Below are 24,113 nucleotides of genomic sequence, written 5' to 3'. Positions count from 1 at the left end.
TTGGCTGAGAGAACAGAAAAGTTTCTTGAGTGCAGAGCATGGGTCTGCTGTGCAGGATCAAATCCACATAGGAGTACATACATTAATTAATAAATGATCATCTGCCTGAAATATAAGCAAAGTATAATATGTTGAATGAAGGGTTAATACTGAAAGGAAAATATAAGTGTGGTTATATAAGAGATTTGTGAATGTTGTTCTGCTAATTGATATGATGTACCAAGAATTTTAGATTTTTATTGAGTATAATCATAATTTTATTATAATGTTTTACATTTTTTCTAGTGTGAAGTTTTACATATGTGTGTTTTTATAGAAGTGTGTTTTATAGATGAATTTTAGTGATTTTTGTGATTTTACATTATGTTGATAGTTATGTGTGAATTTTTTTAAGTGCAATGAGCACCTACCTCACTTCCTGGGGGAGTTAGTATATAAGGAGAATGGAATGTGATGCCAGTGTAACTTTGCTCCTGAGGAAGTGTACACGAAACGCGTAGAGTTTATGGAATAAAAAGAAAGTTATAATCACTGCTTGGTCCTTGGATTAACTCCTTGTGAACTTTGGACTGGAACAGCGCGATCCTGAAAGCCGGACTTCTCTCCTTCCTATATGTGCAATTCTAGTGACCGGCTGATTGCTGCAGTTCATCGGATCCTACCCATTTGTGCTTATGGTTGTTGTGTTCCACACAACTGAACCAGGTGAGTGGATCCATATCTGTGGAACGTTTATATCATTGGATAAGACCCTATTGTGCGCTTCTGTCTCCCCCTTTTTTTATATCTCAATACCCGGCACTGCCGCCAGCACTCGGGGCCGAAGTATGCGGCTGCATGAATTTCTATGCAGCTGAGCGCTCCGGTCCTGAGTGCCGGCGGCAGTGCCAGGTATTGAGATGTGAGACTCGAGTGAGTTTCTCGCAAGTGTGACCTCGGCGGTTGTCAGGGGTTTAAATAGCAGACAGCCTAGCCCAGTGCTCTCAAAAAAGACTAAACTAGACAATTAATCCCATAGTTCACTGATTTTGTGGCACCAAAAGTCCCAGGAACAAAACAGAACTGATATTGTGAAGCATAAGCCGCAACTAAGGAGTGGTGCAGCCTAGCGGGTGAACCAGAAACTGGCATTACATGAGCTCTACCTGTGTAAAGGGCATGAAGCCCTGTGCTCACCGATTGGTTGCTGTGACAAAGTAGCACTTTTTTTTTTTTACTAAGAAAAATTGTCTGAAAGGGGACAACACCTTTAATTGTAACCCTATACCACCACTGCCTTATCTAGATGTTGGAATGACTTGAAACCATATCTTGTGATTCCTACTTTCACATAGTAACACCTGGCATCTTGACATAATAAGTAATGGAAGTTTATGTATACTATTAGCACTAATGAAATTTATAGCTGACTAGATTGTATACATGACCAGATATTACTAAGGTGGATATTAAACAGACTGCTCAGCGATAACATAAAATATGCAAATATAGGTAATACTTTTGATTTCTTTATAGCTATCGTTGGTATTTGCAGCTATGTGGAGATGATAAAATCCTGTATCAGTCCGTAATGTTAGTTGTCAATGAATCATCGACTTGAATTTGAATACAATTTTTTTTCAACATATTCACACATCCTCATTGGCTCTTCCATATTTCAGTATAAGGATTTGTCTATTGTTTTGTTCATATGCAAATAATTCTGGAGACTCCTTATCGACTGAGTTCAAACCACATTTTAGCCACACATTTGTGCCACTTATGGGAGTTCCCTGATTTGCTTTCATTTTCCCAGTTCAGATGAGGCCTCTCTGGGCATGTCGAGATGAGACATTAGAGCTAATGACTTTCCATATTAATTAGGTACACCTTGATGAGGTTGGACGGCTTTTGCACTTTTTGATCAAAAAATGTTAACTAAGTAAGTACCTTATGTTTTTAACATGTATAGCAAAATTGGAGTTCACGTATTCATTAGTTGCAATGTGCTGTGCCCATGGTATGTACTATATATGCTTGTATATTGGAAATAGCGTATTTGTACACCTGAAAATCTATTTAATAAGGCTAGGCTCACATTGTGCTAGGGCATCCATTTAACGGATACGTTAAACAGATGCGCTAATGCTGATGTCATTTTTTACATCTTTTAGGACCTAGCGTTAACACATGGTAGCACTAAGGTACCATGCGCTACCATGCGTTAGCCCATACAGTTCTATGCATAGCGAACAGGTCCGTTCGCTGTGCGCTACTGCCAATGCACCCAAAAACGCTGCATACAGCGTTCGAGGGTGCGTCATGAATTAACGCATACTTGCTAATGCATGCCAATTTTGGCATGCATTAGGATGCGCTACATTCATTGCGGGCAATGGAGGCGTTAACGGGTCCGTTACATAGTGTTAGTGCCGCTATGTAACGGATCCATCAGCGCTTTGCCCAGTAACCCAATGTGAACCCAACCTAATAAAGTTTTGAGGGCCTGATTTTTTTTTTTTAAATGTTATACTGCTGAGAGTCCCATCTGCACCCAATGACCCTGAAAAACATAATTCGGGAATGGAACCAAAGACTTCAAGGAGTCCAATACATGCAATTTTGTGCGTTTTTTCCAACTGTATCTATGTTGGAAGTCAGAAACAATAGTATACTGCTTACCCTTAAATTAACACCGTTTTCTCTGAGTGATAATAATACACAAGAGCAATCAACAAGTTTCCAAGCCACCAGAATTGTTGTAAATTCCTCTTACTGAATCATCGACGGCAACATACAAACTCAAGTTTACTTTCACAGACAGCTTCCTCGTGAAATGTGAAAATTAAAAACAACCAGGACGACTATAAGGCCATGTTCACATGTTCAGTACCATATGTTGTCAGTATTTTACATGAGAAAGCCAAAACCAGGAGTAGAACAGTCAGAGGAAATGTATAATAGAAACACGTCACCACTTCTGTATTTATCACCCACTCCTGGTTTTGGCTTACAAATACCAATGTAAAATACTGACCAAATAATGAACGTGTGAACGTGGCTTAAGGATAAACATGTTCCTCTAAAAGCAGAAAGAACCTTCCATCAGGTATAACAGATAGACAGAGTTCGCTCATAACCAGTTCAGGACAAGCCAATTATTCCATATTCCCGACCAAGCATATTTTTTTCATCCAGTTTTAAACAGCTCTAACTTTTTTTTCTCAGTCAGATATTCAAATAATTTTTGCCTCCTTTTTAACATGATATAAGCGGCCTAATTGTTATGTCGTTTTATATTCTGTTTTTTTTCTGAGTCTTTTTTTAATTGCTTTAATCATTATTTTCTTAGCTTTTATTCATTTGTTTTGTCGTATATTTCATACATTATGCCTCCATAAGATCATAAAAGACAATTGGCGGTCATTTTGATGTTTAAATATATTTTAATACTGCTGATTTTCCCTATAACTGTGTTGGCATAAGTGCCCAAATAGCAGAGCAAATTCAGCCTCCTGCTTGAACAACAGATTTGATCTGGGTCTGCTAGGATTCAGCAGCTCCTGCTCATTCTTGGCACCCAACAATCACAGGAACGGCTGTGTCCAGCAGAGAAAGTAACTTCCTATACTGAAAATTGCTTCTTCAGAGAGGAAAATGACTAGAACCCTAGTCCCATCTAAAAGAAGTAAGAGTCCTACTGTTAGGCATCAGGATCCTCCAGCTGCATGGGATAGATCCCAAGCCTTATCTGCCTCTGCGGTCCACCATTCGGGTCCAGCCGCTCAGATTGCTGCTCAGAACAGACGCTGGTCCCAGCACCTTGCCCAGACTCGTGCTACATGCTTGCTGGCTGCTAGGTCTCCAGCCAAGGCCTTAGTAATCAATGATATTCATGTGCAGTCTGGCGCTCTGGAGTCTAAGTCCTGACATCACCGTACGGAGCATGTCCGTAAGGTGGTGTCTTCTCATTGGTGGTCGGACGTCAGCTGCTCTGGTGATGTGGCAGCTCCGGATTGGTCCACGGGCAAGGTCCTGTTCAACTGGACATGAGCCTAGTGTATAAAAGGCTCTCACAGGCGCACGCCGGGGCGCTAGTATCATTGGAGATTGCGTGTGTGAGTGGATACGCTACCACAGTGACTGTGTGTCTAGGCAGGTAGTGTAGTGTGGGACACTCCCGCTTTGCTTAGTATCTGTTTCCGTCGTGTGTGCAGTTAGCACAGCTGAGTTGCAGAGCAAGTCCAACCATTTGCCCTGACTTCCCTGGGAGAGCGATAGAGTTCCACAACTAGCGTCATATTTGCTTTATCCCTGTGACGGTCAGCAGGGTATTGCTCTTAGCCTTCAGTACCGGTGCGGGGTTCTCTGTGTTCCGTTCACACTGTGTGGTGCTAACACACTGTGTTCAAGCAATCACTCACTGTTTAGTTTCCGTCATTGCTCACTAGCAGCAGTGAAACATCTCTGCACAGTGGACCCCAGGTTGCGATTGCACTTTATAATTTATTTTAATTTAGTGCAATCCGCCAACCCTAACACCTACAAGTCACTATTGACCCTTTAACGAGCCTTATCACATAACTTAGGAAAAAGTCAAAACCCAAATCTCAATTTGCAGACACTTTGCTGAATACAAAGCACTTGTGTTATGATTGAGTCACCGTAGGAAGCAAAAACAGAAATGCTAGCTAAGTCCAGAAAACCAGAGAAGTTGGCAGCTATCGGATTGCAGACCCCTGAACCTATCAACACAACTAGCAGTAGCCGTGGGGGGCTCCTACGATGCCTTAGGCCCCTCGATCACAGCCGGAGGACTACATAGCCTAAAGACAGAAAGGGAAATCTAAACTGCCCCAGAGCAGACCCCAAAGTAAAAGGCAGCCCCCCACATATAATGACGGTGAAGCAAGAAGAAAGAAAAAAACACAGACAGAAAGATAGACTGAGCAAAGATGGGGCCAACGCTAGCTTAGATAGGAAAGGACAGGAAGGCTGCTGTGTGCAAGCCGTGAAAAACCCTATGAAAATAAGAGCCAACAAACTGACAGTAAAAAAGGCCCTGAAGACGCTAAGCTTCAAAAAAGCTATGTCAGTACTCAGGAATATTCTGAAGACAGAGCAACAGGCAAAAGGAGATTCAGCTCACCCCAGCAGGGAATGGCAGAATCCAGAAAAGCAAGGAAAACAAAACACTAATGCAAAAAGGCAAAGCAGAAATCTTAGCTTTAGATGAGCAGGAATCAGACTGGTTTCCTAGAAATCCACAGAGAAATCACCCGCAGGCCAGAAGGGCGTCGGCAGCCTTATATCCAGTCATTAACTCCACTCAGCCAGTCATCATCATCAGCCCCAGGTTTTTGACAATCAGGCTCACTACCTTTCTTCACCAGAAGAGGGAGTTCCTCGGGCCTCAGTAGTGAAGGGGAAAATGAACTCACAACAGTACCTCCCCCTTGAGGAGGGGTCACCGAACCCTCAACCATGCCACCAGGGCGATCAGGGTGAGCCCGATGAAAGGCACGCACCAATCTTTTGGCATGAATATCAGAGGCAGAGACCCAGGAATTATCCTCCTGACCATAACCCTTCCACTTAACCAAATACTGGAGTCTCCGTCTAGCCAGACGGGAATCCAGTACTTTCTCTACCTCATATTCCATGTTACCTTCAACCAATACAGGGTCTGGAGGTGCAACCCCCCGGAACAACAGGTTCAACAAACCTCTTCAACAAAGATTTATGGAACACATTATGGATTTTAAATGTGACAGGAAGAGCCAAACGAAAAGAGACTGGATTAATAATCTCCAAAATCTTGTAAGGTCCAATAAATCTAGGCTTAAACTTAGGAGAAGCCACCTTCATAGCAATATTTTTTGATGATAACCACACCATATCACCAACCTTAAATTGGGGACCAATGGTCCTATGTCGGTTGGAAAACCGCTGGGCCTTTTCCTGGGAGAGAGATAACTTATCCACCACTTGGTCCCAGATCTGGTGCATTCTCTCCACCACAGTGTCAACCCCTGGGCAGGCGGAGGGCTCCACCTGCCCTGAAGAAAATCGAGGATGAAACCCATAGTTACAAAAAAAAGGAGACATCAAAGTGGCAGAACTAGCTCTATTATTTAAAGCAAATTCGGCCAAGGGCAAAAATGAAACCCAATCATCCTGATCAGCAGAAATAAAACATCTCAAATATGACTCCAAGGTCTGGTTTGTTCTCTCTGTCTGCCCATTGGTCTGAGGGTGAAAAGCAGAGGAGAAGGACAACTGAATTCCCAGCTTGGAACAGAAAGTTCTCCAAAATCTAGACACAAACTGGACTCCTCTGTCAGATACAATGTTCTCAGGAATCCCGTGCAAGCGAACCACCTGTTGTAAAAACAGGGGCACCAATTCAGAGGAAGACGGCAACTTAGGGAGTGGTACAAGATGAACCATCTTAGAGAACCTATCACAAATCACCCAAATAACAGTCATCCTTTGAGAGACAGGCATATCAGAGATGAAATCCATTGAAATATGGGTCCATGGCCTCTTGGGGACAGGCAAAGGCATCAACAACCCACTAGAGCGAGAACACTATTTAGACCGGGAGCACGTCCCACAGGACTGCACAAAATTCCTGACATCACGAGACAAGGAGGGCCACCAAAAAGACCTACTCACCAGATCTCTAGTACCAAAAATACCTGGATGACCAGCCAAAGCAGAGCAATGAACTTCAGACATCACTCTCTTCTTCCACTGGTCAGGAACATACAACTTTCCACTGGGACAACGCTCAGGTTTGTCCTCCTGGAACTCTTCCATAGCACGTCTCAAATCGGGCGAGATGGCAGAAAGAACTACCCCTTCGCCTAAGATGGTAGCAGGCTTGGTCACCACAGGAGAATCAGCAAAGAAGCTCCTAGAGAGGGCGTCAGCCTTGACATTTTTAGTTCCAGGAAGAAAAGAAACCACAAAATCAAAACGTGTAAAAAACAAGGCCCACCTAGCCTGTCTAGGGTTCAAGCGCTTAGCCGACTCTAGGTAAATCAAATTCTTGTGGTCAGTGAGGACCACGACTTGATGCTTAGCTCCCTCCAACCAATGTCTCCACTCCTCAAATGCCCATTTCATGGCCAACAGTTCCCGATTCCCCACATCATAGTTACGTTCAGATGGAGAGAACTTTCGAGAAAAGAAAGCACAGGGATTCATTTTAGATGTTACAGGATACTTTTGGGACAAAACAGCTCCTGCACCAATCTCAGAAGCATCCACCTCTACCTGGAACGGAAGTTAGACATCAGGTTGCCGCAAAACCGGGGCGGAGGTGAATCTTCGCTTCAGCTCCTGAAAGGAAGAAACAGCCTCCAGAGACCAATTTAACACATCAGCACCCTTCTTAGTCAAATCAGTCAATGGCTTGGCAATACTAGAAAATTTTGCTATAAATTTCCGATAAAAATTAGCAAAACCCAAAAACTTCTGGAGGGCCTTCAAAGAAGTGGGCTGAACCCAATCGTAAATGGCCTGTACCTTGGCCGGGTCCATTTCAATAGTTGACGGGGACAAAATAAATCCCAAAAAAGAAATCCTCTGTACTCCAAAAAGGCATTTAGATCCTTTGACATACAGGGAATTCTCCCTCAAGATCCGGAACACAGTCCGAATATGTTCCACATGAGAATCCCAATCCTTGGAGAAGATCAAAATATCATCCAGATAGATAATCAAAAATTTATCGACAAAATCTCGGAAAATATCGTTCATGAAGCACTGGAAGACAGAAGGGGCATTAGTGAGCCCAAAAGGCATCACCAGGTACTCAAAATGTCCCTCCGGAGTATTAAACGCCGTCTTCCATTCATCCCCATGCTTAATGCGAATAAGATTATACGCCCCCCTGAGGTCAAGCTTGGTAAACCAGCAAGCACCTTTAACTCTGGAGAATAGATCAGAAATCAGGAGTAACGGATACTGATATTTAACAGTAATTTTGTTGAGAGCACGATAATCAATACAAGGTCTTAATGATCCATCCTTTTTGGCTACAAAAAAAAAAAACGGCACCTAAGGGTGACGAGAATGGTCTAATATGACCCTTCTCCAACGCCTCCTTAATATAGGATCGCATAGCCTCGTGCTCGGGTACAGATAAGTTGAAGAGCCGACCCTTGGGAAATTTACACCCCGGGCTCAGTTCAATAGCACAGTCATAACTCCTATGAGGAGGCAGAGACGCAGACTCATTCTCACTAAATACATCATAAAAGTCCGCCAAATAATCAGGAACATCATGCGACTGAGGAGAGGTGGAAAACACCGGAGCCTCACTAAAGGCACACCGACAACCCCAACTCACCACAGACACAGATTTCCAATCCAAAACTGGATTATGAATTTGTAACCAGGGAAACCCCAGAACAATAGTATCATGCAGATTATGTAACACCAAAAACCTGCAATTTTCTTGATGGTCTGGGGCGACCCGCATTACCACCTGGGTCCAAAACTGAGGTTTATTTTTAGCCAAAGGAGTAGCATCAATCCCCCTCAAAGGGATAGGCGTCTGCAGAGGTGTCATCAGAAATCCACAACATTTAGCAAAATCCAAGTCCATTAGGTTTAGAGCTGCTCCCGAATCCACAAAAGCCTTGGCGGAAAATGTGGACAGGGAGCAGATCAGAGTAATAGCCAGAAGAAACTTAGGTTGAACACCACCAACAGAAAACGTGTGTGCAAAGCGTTTCTCGCGTTTAGGACTGACAGAAATAATATGCAAGGCATCTCCACAGAAAAAACACAACTTATTACGCCTTCTGAACTCCTGACGCTGCTCTCTGGAAAAAACTCTATCACATTGCATAGGTTCAGACATCTGTTCAACAGGTGGCAACACCTCTCGTGCAGCTCTGCGTTCGCGTAAACGCCAATCAACCTGAATGGCTAAAGACATAGAATCGTCAAGACCAGAGGGAACAGGAAATCCCACCATAGTATCTTTTACGGCTTCTGACAACCCCTTCCGAAAGAGAGCAACCAAGGCATTATCATTCCAGGGAGTAAGTACTGCCCACTTTCGGAACTTTTGACAGTCCAACTCTGCAGAATCACGACCCTGGTTCAATGCCAGCAGGGTCTTTTCAGCCTGATCAATGGCATTAGGTTCGTCATACAACAACCCCAAGGCCTGAAAAAATGCGTTCACATTAGTCAGAATAGGATCATCTGGTTTCAAAGAAAACGCCCAATCCTGGGGATCGCCACGCAGCAAAGAGATGACAATTTTAACCTGCTGCGCGGAGCTCTCTGACGAGTTAGGCTTCAAGGCAAAAAATAATTTACAATTATTTTTGAAATTCAAAAATTTAGACCGATCCCCAAAAAATACATCAGGTGTAGGAATCTTTGGTTCAGCAGCATGTGAATGAGCAAGGTAGGCGGAAATTCCCTGCACTTCAGCAGCGAGCTGCTCCACATGATCAGACAATTGCTTTATCTCCATTGAAAGAGAAAAATAAAATTCCCCCTACGGCCTCAGAGATATAGAGGAGAAAATATACACCCCTTTTTTTTTTTTTTTTTTTTTTTTTTTTTTTTTAATACAATTCTTTCCTGCTATTGAGTACCCTAGGATCTGCGGTAGGGCAGGTGATTCTGTTATGATTGAGTCACCGTAGGAGGCAAAAGCAGAAATGCTAGCTAAGTCCAGAAAACCAGAGAAGTTGGCAGCTATCGGATTGCAGACCCCTGAACCTATCAACACAACTAGCAGTAGCCGTGGGGGGCTCATACGATGCCCTAGGCCCCTCGATCACAGCCGGAGGACTACATAGCCTAAAGACAGAAAGGGAAATCTAAACTGCCCCAGAGCAGACCCCAAAGTAAAAGGCAGCCCCCACATATAATGACGGTGAAGCAAGAGGAAAGAACAAAACACAGACAGAAAGATAGACTGAGCAAAGATGGGGCCAACGCTAGCTTAGATAGGAAAGGACAGGAAGGCTGCTGTCTGCAATCCGTGAAAAACCCTATGAAAATAAGAGCCAACAAACTGACAGTAAAAAAGGCCCTGAAGACGCTAAGCTTCAAAAAAGCTATGTCAGTACTCAGGAATATTCTGAAGACAGAGCAACAGGCAAAAGGAGATTCAGCTCACCCCAGCAGGGAATGGCAGAATCCAGAAAAGCAAGGAAAACAAAACACTAATGCAAAAAGGCAAAGCAGAAATCTTAGCTTTAGATGAGCAGGAATCAGACTGGTTTCCTAGAAGTCCACAGAGAAATCACCTGCAGGCCAGAAGGGCGTCGGCAGCCTTATATCCAGTCATTATCTCCACTCAGCCAGTCATCATCATCAGCCCCAGGTGTTTGACAATCAGGCTCACTACCTTTCTTCACCAGAAGAGGGAGTTCCTCGGGCCTCAGTAGTGAAGGGGAAAATGAACTCACAACACACTTGTTTCACAATGTGTATACAGAGATCAGTTTGGTGCAGATATAAATAAACCATTTATGCCTTCTCTATGGGGAGTCCGGCTGTGTCTGACAGTAGGCTCCCTGCTCCTGCACAATCTTGTGCAGCTGCTTACTCTGTAGTGGTGATTTGGAACATTATTCCAGAGTAAAATACAGACCACCCAAGTGTTTAAAGTCTATGGAAGGTCTTCAAGTAGTTAATTAACCATTAAGGCCACTAGTACCTAGACAGATCTTCAGCTTTAAAATAGTTTAGAGGAAATTACACTTGATATGCCTGAATATGTACAAGTTGCCCATCTTGGAGCAACATTTCACAGTTCAGATCGAATTTCAAACATTAAAGCGTACCCACACTTTTTTTGGTTTTCTAATGACAGGGCCTGAAATGTCTATATTCAGATTGGTCCTGCAGAGTCTTGAGACCCCTATTTGTTGCTCAAAACACTTGTCATACGTGTGCTACTTGGGAAACAGAAGCACTCTGGTGAGCACAGAGTGGTATATGGGCTCAAATACTGTAAATTCAGACTGTACACTGCTCTATGTGTGAATCAGAAACTTTTTTTAATATATAATTTTTATTGAAATTTTTGTTAAACACTAAAATCAACATTTTGAAAACAATTTGTTATTATTATTATTATGCATTTATATAGCGCCATTTATTCCATGGCGCTTTACATGTCAAAAGGGGAATTATAGACAAGTGTAATATATACAAGAATAATAAACAAGTGTAAGACAAGGGAAGCACAAGTACAAAAGGAGAGGGAACCCTGCCCGCGAGGGCTCACAGTCTACAGGGATGGGTGAGGATACAGTAGGAGGGGGTAGAGCAGGTCGTGCGGTGGTTCAGTAAACTGAGGATCATTGCAGGCTGTAGGCTTGTCGGAACAGGTGGGTCTTCAGGTTCTTCTTGAAGGTTTCCGTTGATGGTGAGAGTCTGATGTGTTGCGGCAGGGAGTTCCAGAGTATGGGGGAAGCACGGGAGAAGTCTTGTATGCGGTTGTGGGAAGTGGAGATAAGGGGGGAGTAGAGAAGGAGATCTTGAGATGATCGAAGGTTTTTGTGCGGGTAGGTACCTAGAGACCATGTCACAGATGTATGGAGGAGACAGGTTGTGGATGGCTTTGTATGTCATGGTTAGGGTTTTGAATTGGATCCTCTGGGTGATAGGAAGCCAGTGAAGGGCCTGGCATAGGGGGGAGGCTGGGGAGTAGCGGGGAGACAGGTGGATTAGTCGGGCAGCAGAGTGTAGGATGGACTGGAGCGGTGCCAGAGTGCTAGAGGGGAGGCCAGAGAGTAGGAGGTTGCAGTAGTCGAGGCGGGAGATAAGAGCGTGCACTAGTGTTTTTGTCGTTTCGTGGTTGAGGAATGAGCGGATCCGGGAAATATTTTTGAGTTTGAGGCGGCAGGAGGAGGCGAGGGCTTGGATATGTGGTTTGAAAGAGAGCACAGAGTCGAGGATCACCCCAAGGCACCGAGCGTGCGGGACTGGGGAAAGAGAGCAGCCGTTGACATTGATGGATAGGTCTAGTGGAGGGGTAGAGTGAGATGGGGGAAAGATGATAAATTCTGTTTTGTCCATGTTCAGTTTGAGAAAGCGAGCAGAGAAGAAGGCTGAGATAGCAGACAAACATTGTGGGATTTCAGTCAGTAAGGAGGCGAGGTCGGGTCCAGATATGTAGATCTGTGTGTCATCGGCATAGAGGTGATACTGCAAACCGTGGGATTCTATGAGCTGTCCCAAGCCGAAGGTATGGATGGAGAATAGTAGGTGTCCTAGGACAGAGCCTTGGAGAACACCAACAGACAGGGGGTGAGGTGAGGAGGTGGTGTGTGAGAGGGAGACAATGAATGTTCGGTCCGTTAAGTATGATGAGATCCAGGATAGGGCCAAGTCTGTGATGCCAAGAGATGAGAGAATCTGTAGCAGGAGGGAATCGTCTACGGTGTCGAAGGCAGAGGACAGGTCCAGGAGAAGGAGGACAGAGTAGTGTCGCTTGCTCTTGGCGGTTAGTAAGTCGTTAGTGACTTTAGTTAGGGCAGTTTCAGTTGAGTGATGCGGTCGGAAGCCAGATTGTAACCGGTCAAAGAGGGAACAGGAGAGGTGGGAGGACAGTTCAAGATATACACGATGTTCCAGTAGTTTTGAGGCATAAGGGAGAAGAGATATTGGGCGATAGTTAGACACAGAGGATGGGTCAAGGGAGGGCTTTTTGAGGATGGGTGTGATTGAGGCATGTTTGAAGGATGAGGGAAAGACACCATTTGTAAGTGAAAGGTTGAAAAGGTGTGTTAGAGATGGGATGAGGACTGTGGCCAAGTTAGGGATGAGGTGGGACGGGAGTGGGTCGAGGGCACAAGTGGTGAGGTGTGATCTTGACAGAAGGGTGGAGAGCTGATCTTCTGTCATGGTGGAGAAGCTGGCTTTTGCAGAACAGGGCTGAGCGGCTAAGAGGGGCATTGGGGGCTGCGGGCCAAAGTTTTGTCTGATCGTGTCGATCTTCTGCTTAAAGAAGGAGGCAAAGTCTTTAGCAGAGATGAGAGGAGGGGGAGGAGGTGCTGTGGGACGGAGTAGAGAATTGAAAGTGTTGAAGAGCTGTTTAGGGTTATGAGACAGGGAGGATATGAGAGATGCGAAGTAAGTTTGTTTTGCGGCAGAGAGCATGGACTTAAAGCTGGCAGGGACTGCTTGTATGCATTGAAGTGCTCAGTAGAATGGGTTCTCTTCCATCTCCGCTCAGCGGCCCTAGAAACCCGTCGCAGTTCTTTGGTCAGGCTGGTCAGCCAGGGCTGCCTGTTGATTGTTCGAGTTTTGCTCTGCATGAGGGGGGCGGCCGAATCAAGTGTTGCTGATATTGTGGTGTTATAAAAAGTGGCAGCAGCATCTGTGTCATGAAGGGAAGCTATGTCTGTAAGAGGGAGAAGGGATTCAGAGAGTGATTGTAAATTGAGGTGTTTGAGATTCTTGCGAGGGTGAGTGAGATTATGGAGCGGGGATTGCACAGTAGGAGAGGAGAGGGAAGAGAATGTCAGTAGGTTGTGGTCAGACAGGGGGAGGGGTGAGTTATTGAGATTAATGAGGGAACAGAGACGGGTGAAGATAAGGTCCAGCGTGTGACCATCTTTGTGAGTGGCCGCAGAGGACCTGTCATGATCTCAGTGCGGGTTTGACTCGCACACGTGGGGTTAATGTTTGGAACCAGTGCTGATGACTGGCATTTCTGGGGTTAAAGGTTGTGATCCCGATGCAGGCTTACCTGCACACCTGGGGCTATGATTGTGGCCTCTCCCTGGTTCTGGGGGAGGCTTCTTATAGCCTCAGGACGCTCCCATCCCTGTCAGTTATACTCTTGCCCTTGGCATTGTGTGGTGACCCCTGAGTGTGTTAGTGCTGTGTTCTGGTTGCTTGATTCTCTGTGTATGACTCGGTCTGTTCCCTGGATATCGCTTTGGATTCTGCCTGGTACCTCCTATGTCTGTTTGGTTTTGATCTCTGCTTGGCCCTGATTATCCGCTCTGTCTCCTCCCTGGTACTGTACTGATATCTTGTGTATGACCTTTGGCTTTGTCTGACCTCCTGTCTGTTTATCCCTCCTGTACCTCGCTGGTCTGTACCGTGCATGACTTCTGCTTTGCCATAATCTGAGTTCTCTGGCTTCTCTGACACTATTAGTTGAAGCACGCTTTGTCACCTCTGCTGCCCTGCTCCCCAGGTAACTCTTAGCACTGCTTCTGTACTCAGGACACGCGCACTGGCTCTATGAGCAAGTGTAGTGCGGTGTCTCTGACATTATAACTGACCCTTTCAGGTTTTTTTTTTTTGAAGAAAAAAAAAAAAAAAGTGTGTGTGTTATCCTCATGGATCCCATACAAGCCTTGGCTGATCAGGTCAACCACCTGACCCAAATGTTCCATAAGCTCAATGTGGAACAACGCACGATGGCCCAGACCCAGCAACAGTTGGTGGTTACTGTGCAGGGGGCTGTCGATGCAGGGGCTTCTGGTTCTGGGGGTAGGGATGTGTCATTAGCGTCCCCCGAATCTCCGGTCAAATTACCAGACCTTTTCTCAGGGGATAAAAAGGAGTTCATGTCTTTCAGAGAAGGATGCAAGCTTTTTTTTTCTCTTAGGCCCTGCTCCTCCGGGGATGAGTTCCAGAGGGTGGGGGTCATTATTTCCCTTCTTCGGGGGGCTCCGCAAGCATGGGCTTTCTCTCTGTCTTCCTCTGCTCCTGAACGTATGTCAGTGAACGCATTCTTTGAGGCCCTTGGGCACATTTATGGTGAACCTGACCGAGTGCGATTGGCAGAGGACATGTTGATGAGTGTCTGTCAGGGGAAACACTCAGCTGAGTGGTTTTGTTCTGAGTTCCGCCGCTGGGCGGCAGAGGTCTCTTGGAGCGACGCCGCACTCCGAGGACTCTTTCGCAGAGGCTTGTCCGAGCGGCTGCAGGATGCCTTGGCGTTACATCCCCCACCTAACTCTCTCGAGGACGCCATGACCCAGGCCGTCCGGATGGACCGCAGGCTGCGGGCCAGAGGGGTGATGCAGGTGGATACTCCATTATTCCCCAGTGGAAAAGAGACTGCCCCTGAGCCCATGGATGTAGGCGCCCTCTCCCTGAAGGATACGGAGAGGAAACGCCGGAAGGACAAGCAGTTATGCTTTTACTGCGGTAAAACGGGACATTGGAAAAGGGAGTGTCCGAATTGCCCGTCTTCAAACCCGGTCGGCGGGAAACGACTAGGTCTGGGTAGTCAACGGGGAGGCTGCTCAGACCCTCAGGTACCATTTTCCTCGTTTTCTAAAGTAGTACTGCCTGTGGAACTGTTTGTGGATGGTAGTTCTTTTTCCTCTACAGCCTTTGTGGACTGCGGATCATCTATTAATCTTATTGACTCCCAATTGGTCACACACTGCAAGATAGGGACAGTTAGTCTCAAGGTTCCGATCAAGGTGATGGCCATTGACTCATCTCCCCTCACTAAGGAGGGAATTCACTTTGTCTGATGTGTTTTCGCTCAGAGTGGGCGCTACTCATGTGGAAAACATAAGTTGTTTTGTGCTGGACAATCTACCTGCAGGGTTGGTGTTGGGCATGCCCTGGTTACAACACCATAACCCAGTTATTAACTGGAAAACGGGGGAGATTGTACAATGGGGGTTTAATGATTTTGAATTATATGATAAATCCGCACTGCTGGTTGAACCTGTTAAATCTGTGTCTGTATCATCTGTCGAGCTGGAAGGTATTCCGGAATGCCTGAAGGACTTCGAAGATGTATTCTCTGAAAGCGAGGCCGAGACGTTACCGCCACATAGACCCTTTGACTGCGCTATTGAGCTGGTCCCGGGGGCTAAATTACCCAAAGCCCGTCTGTTTAATTTGTCTGGTCCTGAGCGCTTAGCTATGAAGGAGTACATTACTGAAAGTCTGCGCAAAGGACACATACGTCCTTCAGTCTCACCTGTGGCGGCAGGTTTCTTTTTTGTAAAGAAAAAAGATGGCGGGTTACGTCCCTGTCTCGACTTCCGGGAGCTTAATCAAATTACTGTACGGAATACGTACCCCCTTCCGTTGATTCCCGATTTATGTAACCAACTATCAGGGGCAAAGTGGTTTTCTAAACTGGACCTTCGGGGGGCATATAATTTGATAAGGGTCCGAGAGGGGGATGAATGGAAAACCGCGTTCCTCACGACCGAGGGACTATTTGAAAATTTAGTCATGTCGTTTGGTCTTACCAATGCCCCTGCCATATTTCAGAATTTCATCAACGTGGTATTCTCGGATCTCATTGGTCGTTTTGTCGTTATCTACTTGGATGATATTTTGATATATTCCCCCGACAAGTATTCTCATTTGGAACATGTACGAACTGTGCTCCAAAGACTGAGGGAAAATCATTTGTATGCCAAATTGGAAAAATGTGTATTCTGTGTACAAGAGTTGTCCTTTTTGGGGTTAATTGTATCCGGTGAGGGTTTTCGCATGGACCCCAAGAAGGTGCAGGCCATTGCGGATTGGGTGCAACCCCGAGATCTTAAGGGTCTTCAGCGCTTCTTGGGATTCGCCAATTATTACCGCAAATTTATCCGGGGGTTTTCGCAAGTGGTCAAACCTCTCACGGATCTAACATGCAAAGGTGCGGATGTGAGAAATTGGTCCTAGCTCGCAAAAGAGGCCTTTGCGACGCTGAAAAAATGTTTTATGTCTGCTCCTGTGTTAGTGCAGCCAGATCCGTCCAAACCATTCGTCATGGAAGTGGACGCCTCTGAGGTGGGGGTGGGGGCGGTGTTGTCCCAAGGGCCTGCCACTCTAACCAACCTCAGGCCATGTGCTTTCTTTTCCAAGAAGTTCTCTGCTGCGGAAAGAAATTACGACGTAGGCAATAGAGAGCTTCTTGCGGTCAAATTGGCGTTTGAAGAATGGAGGCACTTTTTGGAGGGGGCCAGTCACCCGGTTACAGTGATCACGGATCACAAAAATTTGTCGTACATTGAGTCTGCTAAAAGACTAACGCCCAGACAAGCCCGTTGGTCACTTTTTTTTTCCCGTTTTCAGTTTACAATTACATTTCGTCCAGGGTCTAAGAATGTCAAGGCTGACACCTTATCACGCAGTTTTCAGCCGGTGTCGCCCCCTGAGCCACCGTCCTCCATTCTTCACCCTGGGTTTGTGATAGCAGAGGTCTCATCTGAATTGGAACGGGAGATTCAGGGGGCCCAGTCGCAGGCCTCGGCGGCCAAGCCGGAGGGGAAGTTGTTTGTCCCAGAGCAACTTCACCTGAAACTCTTGCAGGAGTTCCATGAATCCAAGCTGAGTGCTCACCCTGGTATTTCAGCCACACGTCTGGCGGTGGCTAGGATCTTTTGGTGGCCTACCCTTGGTTCGGACATAAAAAAATTTGTTGCTGGTTGTGGGGTCTGCGCTCATTCTAAAAGCTCTCATAGCCGGCCGGCAGGGGAGCTGATACCCTTGGCAGTGCCCGAAAGGCCATGGACTCACTTATCCATCGATTTTGTTACCAATCTCCCTCCATCTAAGGGTAATACAGTGGTATGGGTAGTGGCGGACAGGTTTTCTAAGCAGGCTCATTTCGTACCCCTGTCTGCACTACCGTCAGCTGAGACGTTGTCCAGGTTTTGTGCAGCATGTGATCCGGTTGCATGGGGTACCCCTGAATGTGGTGTCTGATCGTGGTGTGCAGTTTGTGGCTAAGTTTTGGCGTGCTTTCTGCAAAAAATTAGGTATGTCTCTGTCCTTTTCGTCTGCATACCATCCTGAGAGCAATGGGCAGACGGAGCACACTAACCAGTCCCTGGAACAGATCCTCAGGTGTCTAACCTCTGCTAGACAGAGTGACTGGCACCGCCGTTGGCTGAATTTGCCTTCAATAGTCGGGTGAGTCAATCCACTGGTAGGTCCCCTTTCTTGATTAACTATGGGTTCAGTCCTCATTTTGGTGAGTTTTCTCGTCTGGATTCGGGGTGCCCTGGGGCTGAGGACTCTGTTCAGCGGTTAAAAGATACATGGGCAGAAGTCCAGCGGCGTATATCCAGGTCTTAAGGCAGGTATAAGTTTTTCGCGGACAGGAAACGAACACCTGGTCCCATGTTTCGGGTGGGAGAGAAAGTTTGGCTCTCCACGCAAAACATTGAGTTAAAGATTCCGTCAGCCAAGTTAGGACCCAAATTCATTGGCCCGTACAAGATTGTGGAAAAAATCAATCCAGTGGCGTATAGGCTGTGCCTTCCACCCTCTTTCAAGATCCCTAAGGTCTTCCACAAATCTCTACTGAAACCTTTTGAAGCAGTCCGGGGAGACTCCGAGTCTGCTGCTTCTCCTGTTTTGGTCGAGGGGCAGGTGGAGTACGAGGTCGGTCATATCGTAGATTCCAGGTTGGTACGGCGGTCGGTACAGTACCTGGTTCATTGAAAGGGGTATGGACCGGAGGACAGGTCCTGGGTACCGGCCCGGTTGATGCATGCTGATCGCCTGGTACGGACTTTCCATGCTAAGTACCCAGGCAAGCCTGGGGGTCCAGAGGCCCCCCATTGAGAGGGGGGTACTGTCATGATCTCAGTGCGGGTTTGACTCGCACACGTGGGGTTAATGTTTGGAACCAGTGCTGATGACTGGCATTTCTGGGGTTAAAGGTTGTGATCCCGATGCAGGCTTACCTGCACACCTGGGGCTATGATTGTGGCCTCTCCCTGGTTCTGGGGGAGGCTTCTTATAGCCTCAGGACGCTCCCATCCCTGTCAGTTATACTCTTGCCCTTGGCATTGTGTGGTGACCCCTGAGTGTGTTAGTGCTGTGTTCTGGTTGCTTGATTCTCTGTGTATGACTCGGTCTGTTCCCTGGATATCGCTTTGGATTCTGCCTCTTACCTCCTATGTCTGTTTGGTTTTGATCTCTGCTTGGCCCTGATTATCCGCTCTGTCTCCTCCCTGGTACTGTACTGATATCTTGTGCATGACCTTTGGCTTTGTCTGACCTCCTGTCTGTTTATCCCTCCTGTACCTCGCTGGTCTGTACCGTGCATGACTTCTGCTTTGCCATAATCTGAGTTCTCTGGCTTCTCTGACACTATTAGTTGAAGCACGCTTTGTCACCTCTGCTGCCCTGCTCCCCAGGTAACTCTTAGCACTGCTACTGTACTCAGGACACGCGCACTGGCTCTATGAGCAAGTGTAGTGCGGTGTCTCTGACATGACCATTGAGTGAGGCCGAGGGAAGCCGTGAGCGATAGAAGTTTAGAGGCAGTCGGGGTGGAAGTGTCAATAGGGATGTTGAAGTCGCCCATGATGATGGTGGGGATGTCAGCAGAAAGGAAATGGAGTAGCCAGGTGGTGAAGTGGTCGAGAAAGGTAGAGATGGCTAGTTCTGGGGGGCGGTAGATGACAACCAGTTGGAGGGGGAATGGATGCATTAGAAGGTGGGAGGAGGATAGGACATGATGTGGCCGTGCATGTCTGGAGAAAAAGGATTGTATGTGGAGGAACAGTTGTGAGGAGAAGGTTAGGTGGCTGGGGAGAATGGAGAGGGAGATGAATAGTTCCTTACTAGGAGGGGGGATTGCAGGAGTTAGGGATAAATAGAGTAGTATGGGGGTGATAGTAAAAAGAAGGTGAAACATTGTTGTGGTGTTATAGTCCTTTACCTTCCAGTCAATTAATTGCATCCACTGCATAGACTAGCTAAACAGCTATTGATTATGACATATTTATCATTTCTACATAAAATGGTATAAAGACAGTTGTGTAAGAAAAGAAAATTACAACATACAAAAGAAAATTACAATTAAAATTAACATTAAAGCAAACCAACATAGAAGCCAGCATAAAAGAGGACGAAGAAGTAAAGATTCCCTATTAATTATACCAGTCTAATTCTTTGTTCACTCAATTTATGAAGTTGACCTAGGTTGTCCTCCAGGTCCTCTAAGAAATACCAGGAGGTTGAAACAAAGGGTTTTATACATTTTTTTCTTTCCTCCAGATTTCAGGATATTTTAATAGACTGTTTCCATTTCAAAATGAATTTATCTCCTTGTGACTATTAGTAATTTTGTCCCCCTGATCAACATCAATAAAATGTTTTAGCTGGGCTATCAGCTCTGGGATAGAGGGGGAGGAGGGTTTTAACCAATATCTAAGAATTAGTTTTTTAGTCAAGAATAGTATAGTGAGAAGAAATTTGGAGGCCTCTAAATAGGTTAGTATCTACATCTGAGTCACCTCAGTAGTGTAGAAGGAGACATACACAGTTCCAGGGGGTGCCCACCAGATTTCCAAAAGGAGGCAGTATCTGGACAGTACCATACACCATGAATTAGGTCAGAATCAGAATGATGACATTTGGGACATGCAGTTAACCTGTCAGATGATGGATCCATTTTAGGAATAGTAAAAGCGAATAATAGCCCCATGCATAATTTTAAGCTGTGTTTCCCTCCAAGATTTATTAATAATGTTTTTCGCAACAGTAGTCCTTCCCATTCTGATTTTGGTAGGGATATCAACATTGTCCATTTGTAACCTCCAGTATTGAAAAAAGGTATCTGGATATACTCCCAATAGATTAGGATTCATCATGGAGTAAAGTGATGACATTGAGGGAGTGCCCTTTGGAAAAAGGAGAATCAGAAAATTTTGAGCTGTAATACGGAAGGAGTTATTTTCTGCGCTAAGTGCCCGTGCAATCTCATATACGTAGGATTGACATCAAGAAAACTGCGTATTAGAATTCGGGAACACATATTGGATATCATTAATGCTGAAAAGATCACGGATTGCAAATCGTTGAAACCAATCCCTAAGCATTTTAAAATGGTACACAATTGTGGTTCAAAATTTTTGAAAGTAATAGGCATTGATTGTGTCATGATGGATCATCGCGGGGGAGATGTTGGGAAGATACTCTCGCGGATGGAATCTAAATGGATCTGGAAATTACAGACAGTACGCCCCAAGGGTCTCAACGAAGTCCTGAGCTATGCTCCCTTTTTGTGAACCAGTCGTTTTTTACATGTTTTTATTCTTTTCTGTGTAATTGTTGTTTCTTATTCTTTTTTTAGTGTTACTTCTTGGTCATCTTTACTTGTTAAAGAGGAATTTTTTCCCCTTCTTTTGTGGAAAATTCGGCTTTCCTTATGTTATCATGGATGGAAATTCATTTAAACCCCCGGATGAAGGATTATATTATCTGCTCTTTGTTCCTGAGTGTCATCTCATAGTTTGGAGATCCTTTTATATAGAATATTTCGGGATGGTACATTCTTATTCAGCATTACTTGGATCTCATTCTTTATTTTTTATTTGTGTAAACATCAAATGGAATTTACTCAAAAAATTTTTTCCACTTAGTGGATCATATCTTTTGCTCCTTGCTTTTAAAGTACTCCGATTGTTGAAGACTTGAAAACTATCTTGGGATGGATGCCTTCTCTTCAGCCTCTCTAATGGATTGCCTTTATGATCGGTATTTGCCCTTTAAAATATTAATATGTTAATATATTTCTTTACTTTTGTATATTGTGGCATTGCTGGAATACACTTATATGTTAGTGCAGTTTTATTTCTTTTTGATAGGTTGTGAGTATATATGTATGTAAGAAAAGAGAGGCTTTATTTTGTTTTGTATCTAAACAGCTGTCATGTAAGGGCTTTACTGTACTTGAATAAATGATTATTGTATTTATTTCATATTTATTCATGGTTCATTACTATTGTACTGGAATGAACTGTCACTTATATAATATTGTACTGTATGTGGTTTGCACACTTATGATATATCACCCTATATGAGTATGAACATTGATTTTTACTCTATGGGGTGTACACTATTAATATCTGTTTACTTTATCACTTTTATTATATTGTGGTTCTTTTATAATGAATCAATAAAGAGTAATTATTTAATTTTTTTTACTTTATTATTTTTTATTTTTTCTTTCTCTCTTTTCTTTTCTATGGGTAGTGAGTATGCATGGTAAAAGATAAGAATAATTGGTTGCACTTCACAACTTTATGGGGGTTTTTGTATATATGATATACCTTTTTATGACTATGATATTTATTGTCACTTTAACCATCACTTCTTTACTTGAGCATCGCTTTCACTTTCATATGTTGGTAGAGAATAAATATAAATCATTATTCACTTTTGGTGTGATTTCATTTTATATGTTGGTAGAGAATAAATATAAATCATCATTCACTTTTGGTGTGATTTTATTTCACTCATGTATTTGGTACACTTTAGTAGCACTTCTTAATCCATTCTCTGAGTATTAATATCACTTTTAGTTATGGATTAATAATAATTAATTCTTATATTAATTTATATTTTTAATTCACGCATTGGTACATCCTATTGGTATAAAAAAATCTTTGAAAAAGAAGAGGAAAAAGGAAAAAAAAATTAAAAAAATGTTTTAATTTTTTGTATCTTATTATTTTTATTATATTATTGATTGCATTTTTTGTATATTATTTTTTTCAATCACTATTATATATTTTTTTCAATTACCATTTTTTATTTTTTAAATATTTTTTGCACATGTATACATGCGCTATGATATAGGTGCATGTTCGAGTGACCTTGGGTGGTGTATGAGGGCTCGCATCCATCACCTGTTTGGTCTCAAATTTGTTTAATAAATTATTTAATATATGTGATAATTTATGAATGGCTAAGTATGAGTGGTTTAAGTATGTTGAGATCTATTATGTTTTTGAACAAAGGTACCTGTTCAGATTGTGTTCTAACATATATTCGTCCTATTAAGTATGGAGCATAGGTAATGTGGGAGAGTGATGCGCAGTAATTTTTGATTTGTATCTGCCGTGTTGGATCTAGAACATAGGGAGCCGGCTTCATAGGAAAGACGCTGATGTGTTGTACTATGCGGTCTCCTTTGAAATGACGGCGAACATTCCCTGCTATGAGGGTGGAGAGAATGACATACTGGGTGACGTTGAGTCTCCAAGGGAACAAAAGGTACACTTCCTGTTTTCGGGGAACTAAGATGGCACCGGTACTTCCGGTGTCCTTGGATATGTGAGAGTGGACACCGGGATGATTTTAAAGGTTCACCTCCGGTAATTGAGCAGACAGCGCAACGGCGATTTTTTATGGGAGCACACTTCCGCTATATTGTGGATTCATGGTGATGCTCGGGAGCGGTCCTTTTCACAGGTGAATGGCATTAGTACTCTAAATGATTATAAAAAGGTGGCTATTCGAAATGGGAGGTTTAGCACCCCTTCTGAGGAAGATATCCATATCGAAACGCGCATCAGGGGGACTCTGGGTGATCCTTTCTGGTAATAACTTTCATCAATATATTACTAATGGAGCCATGAGGTGTATTTTTTACACTTATCCTTCTTCTTATGAATTTATTATATATATTTTTTCATAATTTTGTATTTATTTATTAGAATTATTTATTAAAAGAGAAATAATTTCTTTTTCAGCTGTATACTATTTAGACATATATTGTGTCCATGTGCCCTGTGAGATATATGGGATTACTTCTTGCCAGATTGTATATGTATAATTACACTTTACCTCATATATGAATAATTGTTTTTTCACCCAGAAGTTGTGTGTTTTGTTGCTATTTCATTATCGAGTATGGTTTGCCGACTCTGTTTTACTCTTTGTCATATGTCTTAATAAAAATATCAATTTTTTACTTTTATTGGAGGACCTTTCCTTCTTGTTTTTCTTAATTTAAAAAAGGTATCTGGATGTACTCCCAATAGATTAGGATTCATCATGGAGTAAAGTGATGACATTGATGAAGTGCCCTTTGGAAAAAGGAGAATCAGAAAGTTTTGAGCTGTGGAGTCTCAGCACCCGGTCACCCACCAATTTGCACCGCATTTTAGACTCTCTAACATAATAATAAAACAAAGTGTGTATGCTTTTAGTAACACTGCAAATATATTATATCAACTTGATTCACAGCCTGTATTATAGCCAAGAGTTGCATTAATAACTCTGCAAGCTTCAGAGCTGAAATCTGCCAGTATATGATGCCTCAACGTCTGCACTAAGTTTCTCATTAACATTATTATCACACTTTTATGGGATGATCTTGGAGAAAACTTAATCAGGGTAAATTGCTGGGTTTT

At 43.9% G+C, this 24,113-nt stretch overlaps 1 long non-coding RNA gene across 1 annotated transcript; it reads left to right on the top strand.

Annotated features, from left to right (window-relative positions):
• The first annotated feature begins 455 nt into the window (after positions 1 to 455).
• Positions 456 to 23,677, top strand: LOC141089359 (uncharacterized). Its single transcript, XR_012232259.1, has 2 exons — positions 456 to 705; positions 21,047 to 23,677. It is a non-coding gene; the product is annotated as an uncharacterized lncRNA (long non-coding RNA).
• Positions 23,678 to 24,113: the final 436 nt, after the last annotated feature.

Source organism: Dendrobates tinctorius, unplaced genomic scaffold, assembly GCF_039654945.1.
Source record: "Dendrobates tinctorius isolate UK_male_01 unplaced genomic scaffold, ASM3965494v1 ptg000008l, whole genome shotgun sequence".
Classification (NCBI taxonomy): domain Eukaryota; kingdom Metazoa; phylum Chordata; class Amphibia; order Anura; family Dendrobatidae; genus Dendrobates; species Dendrobates tinctorius.
This window is presented reverse-complemented; position numbering and strand designations above follow the sequence as displayed.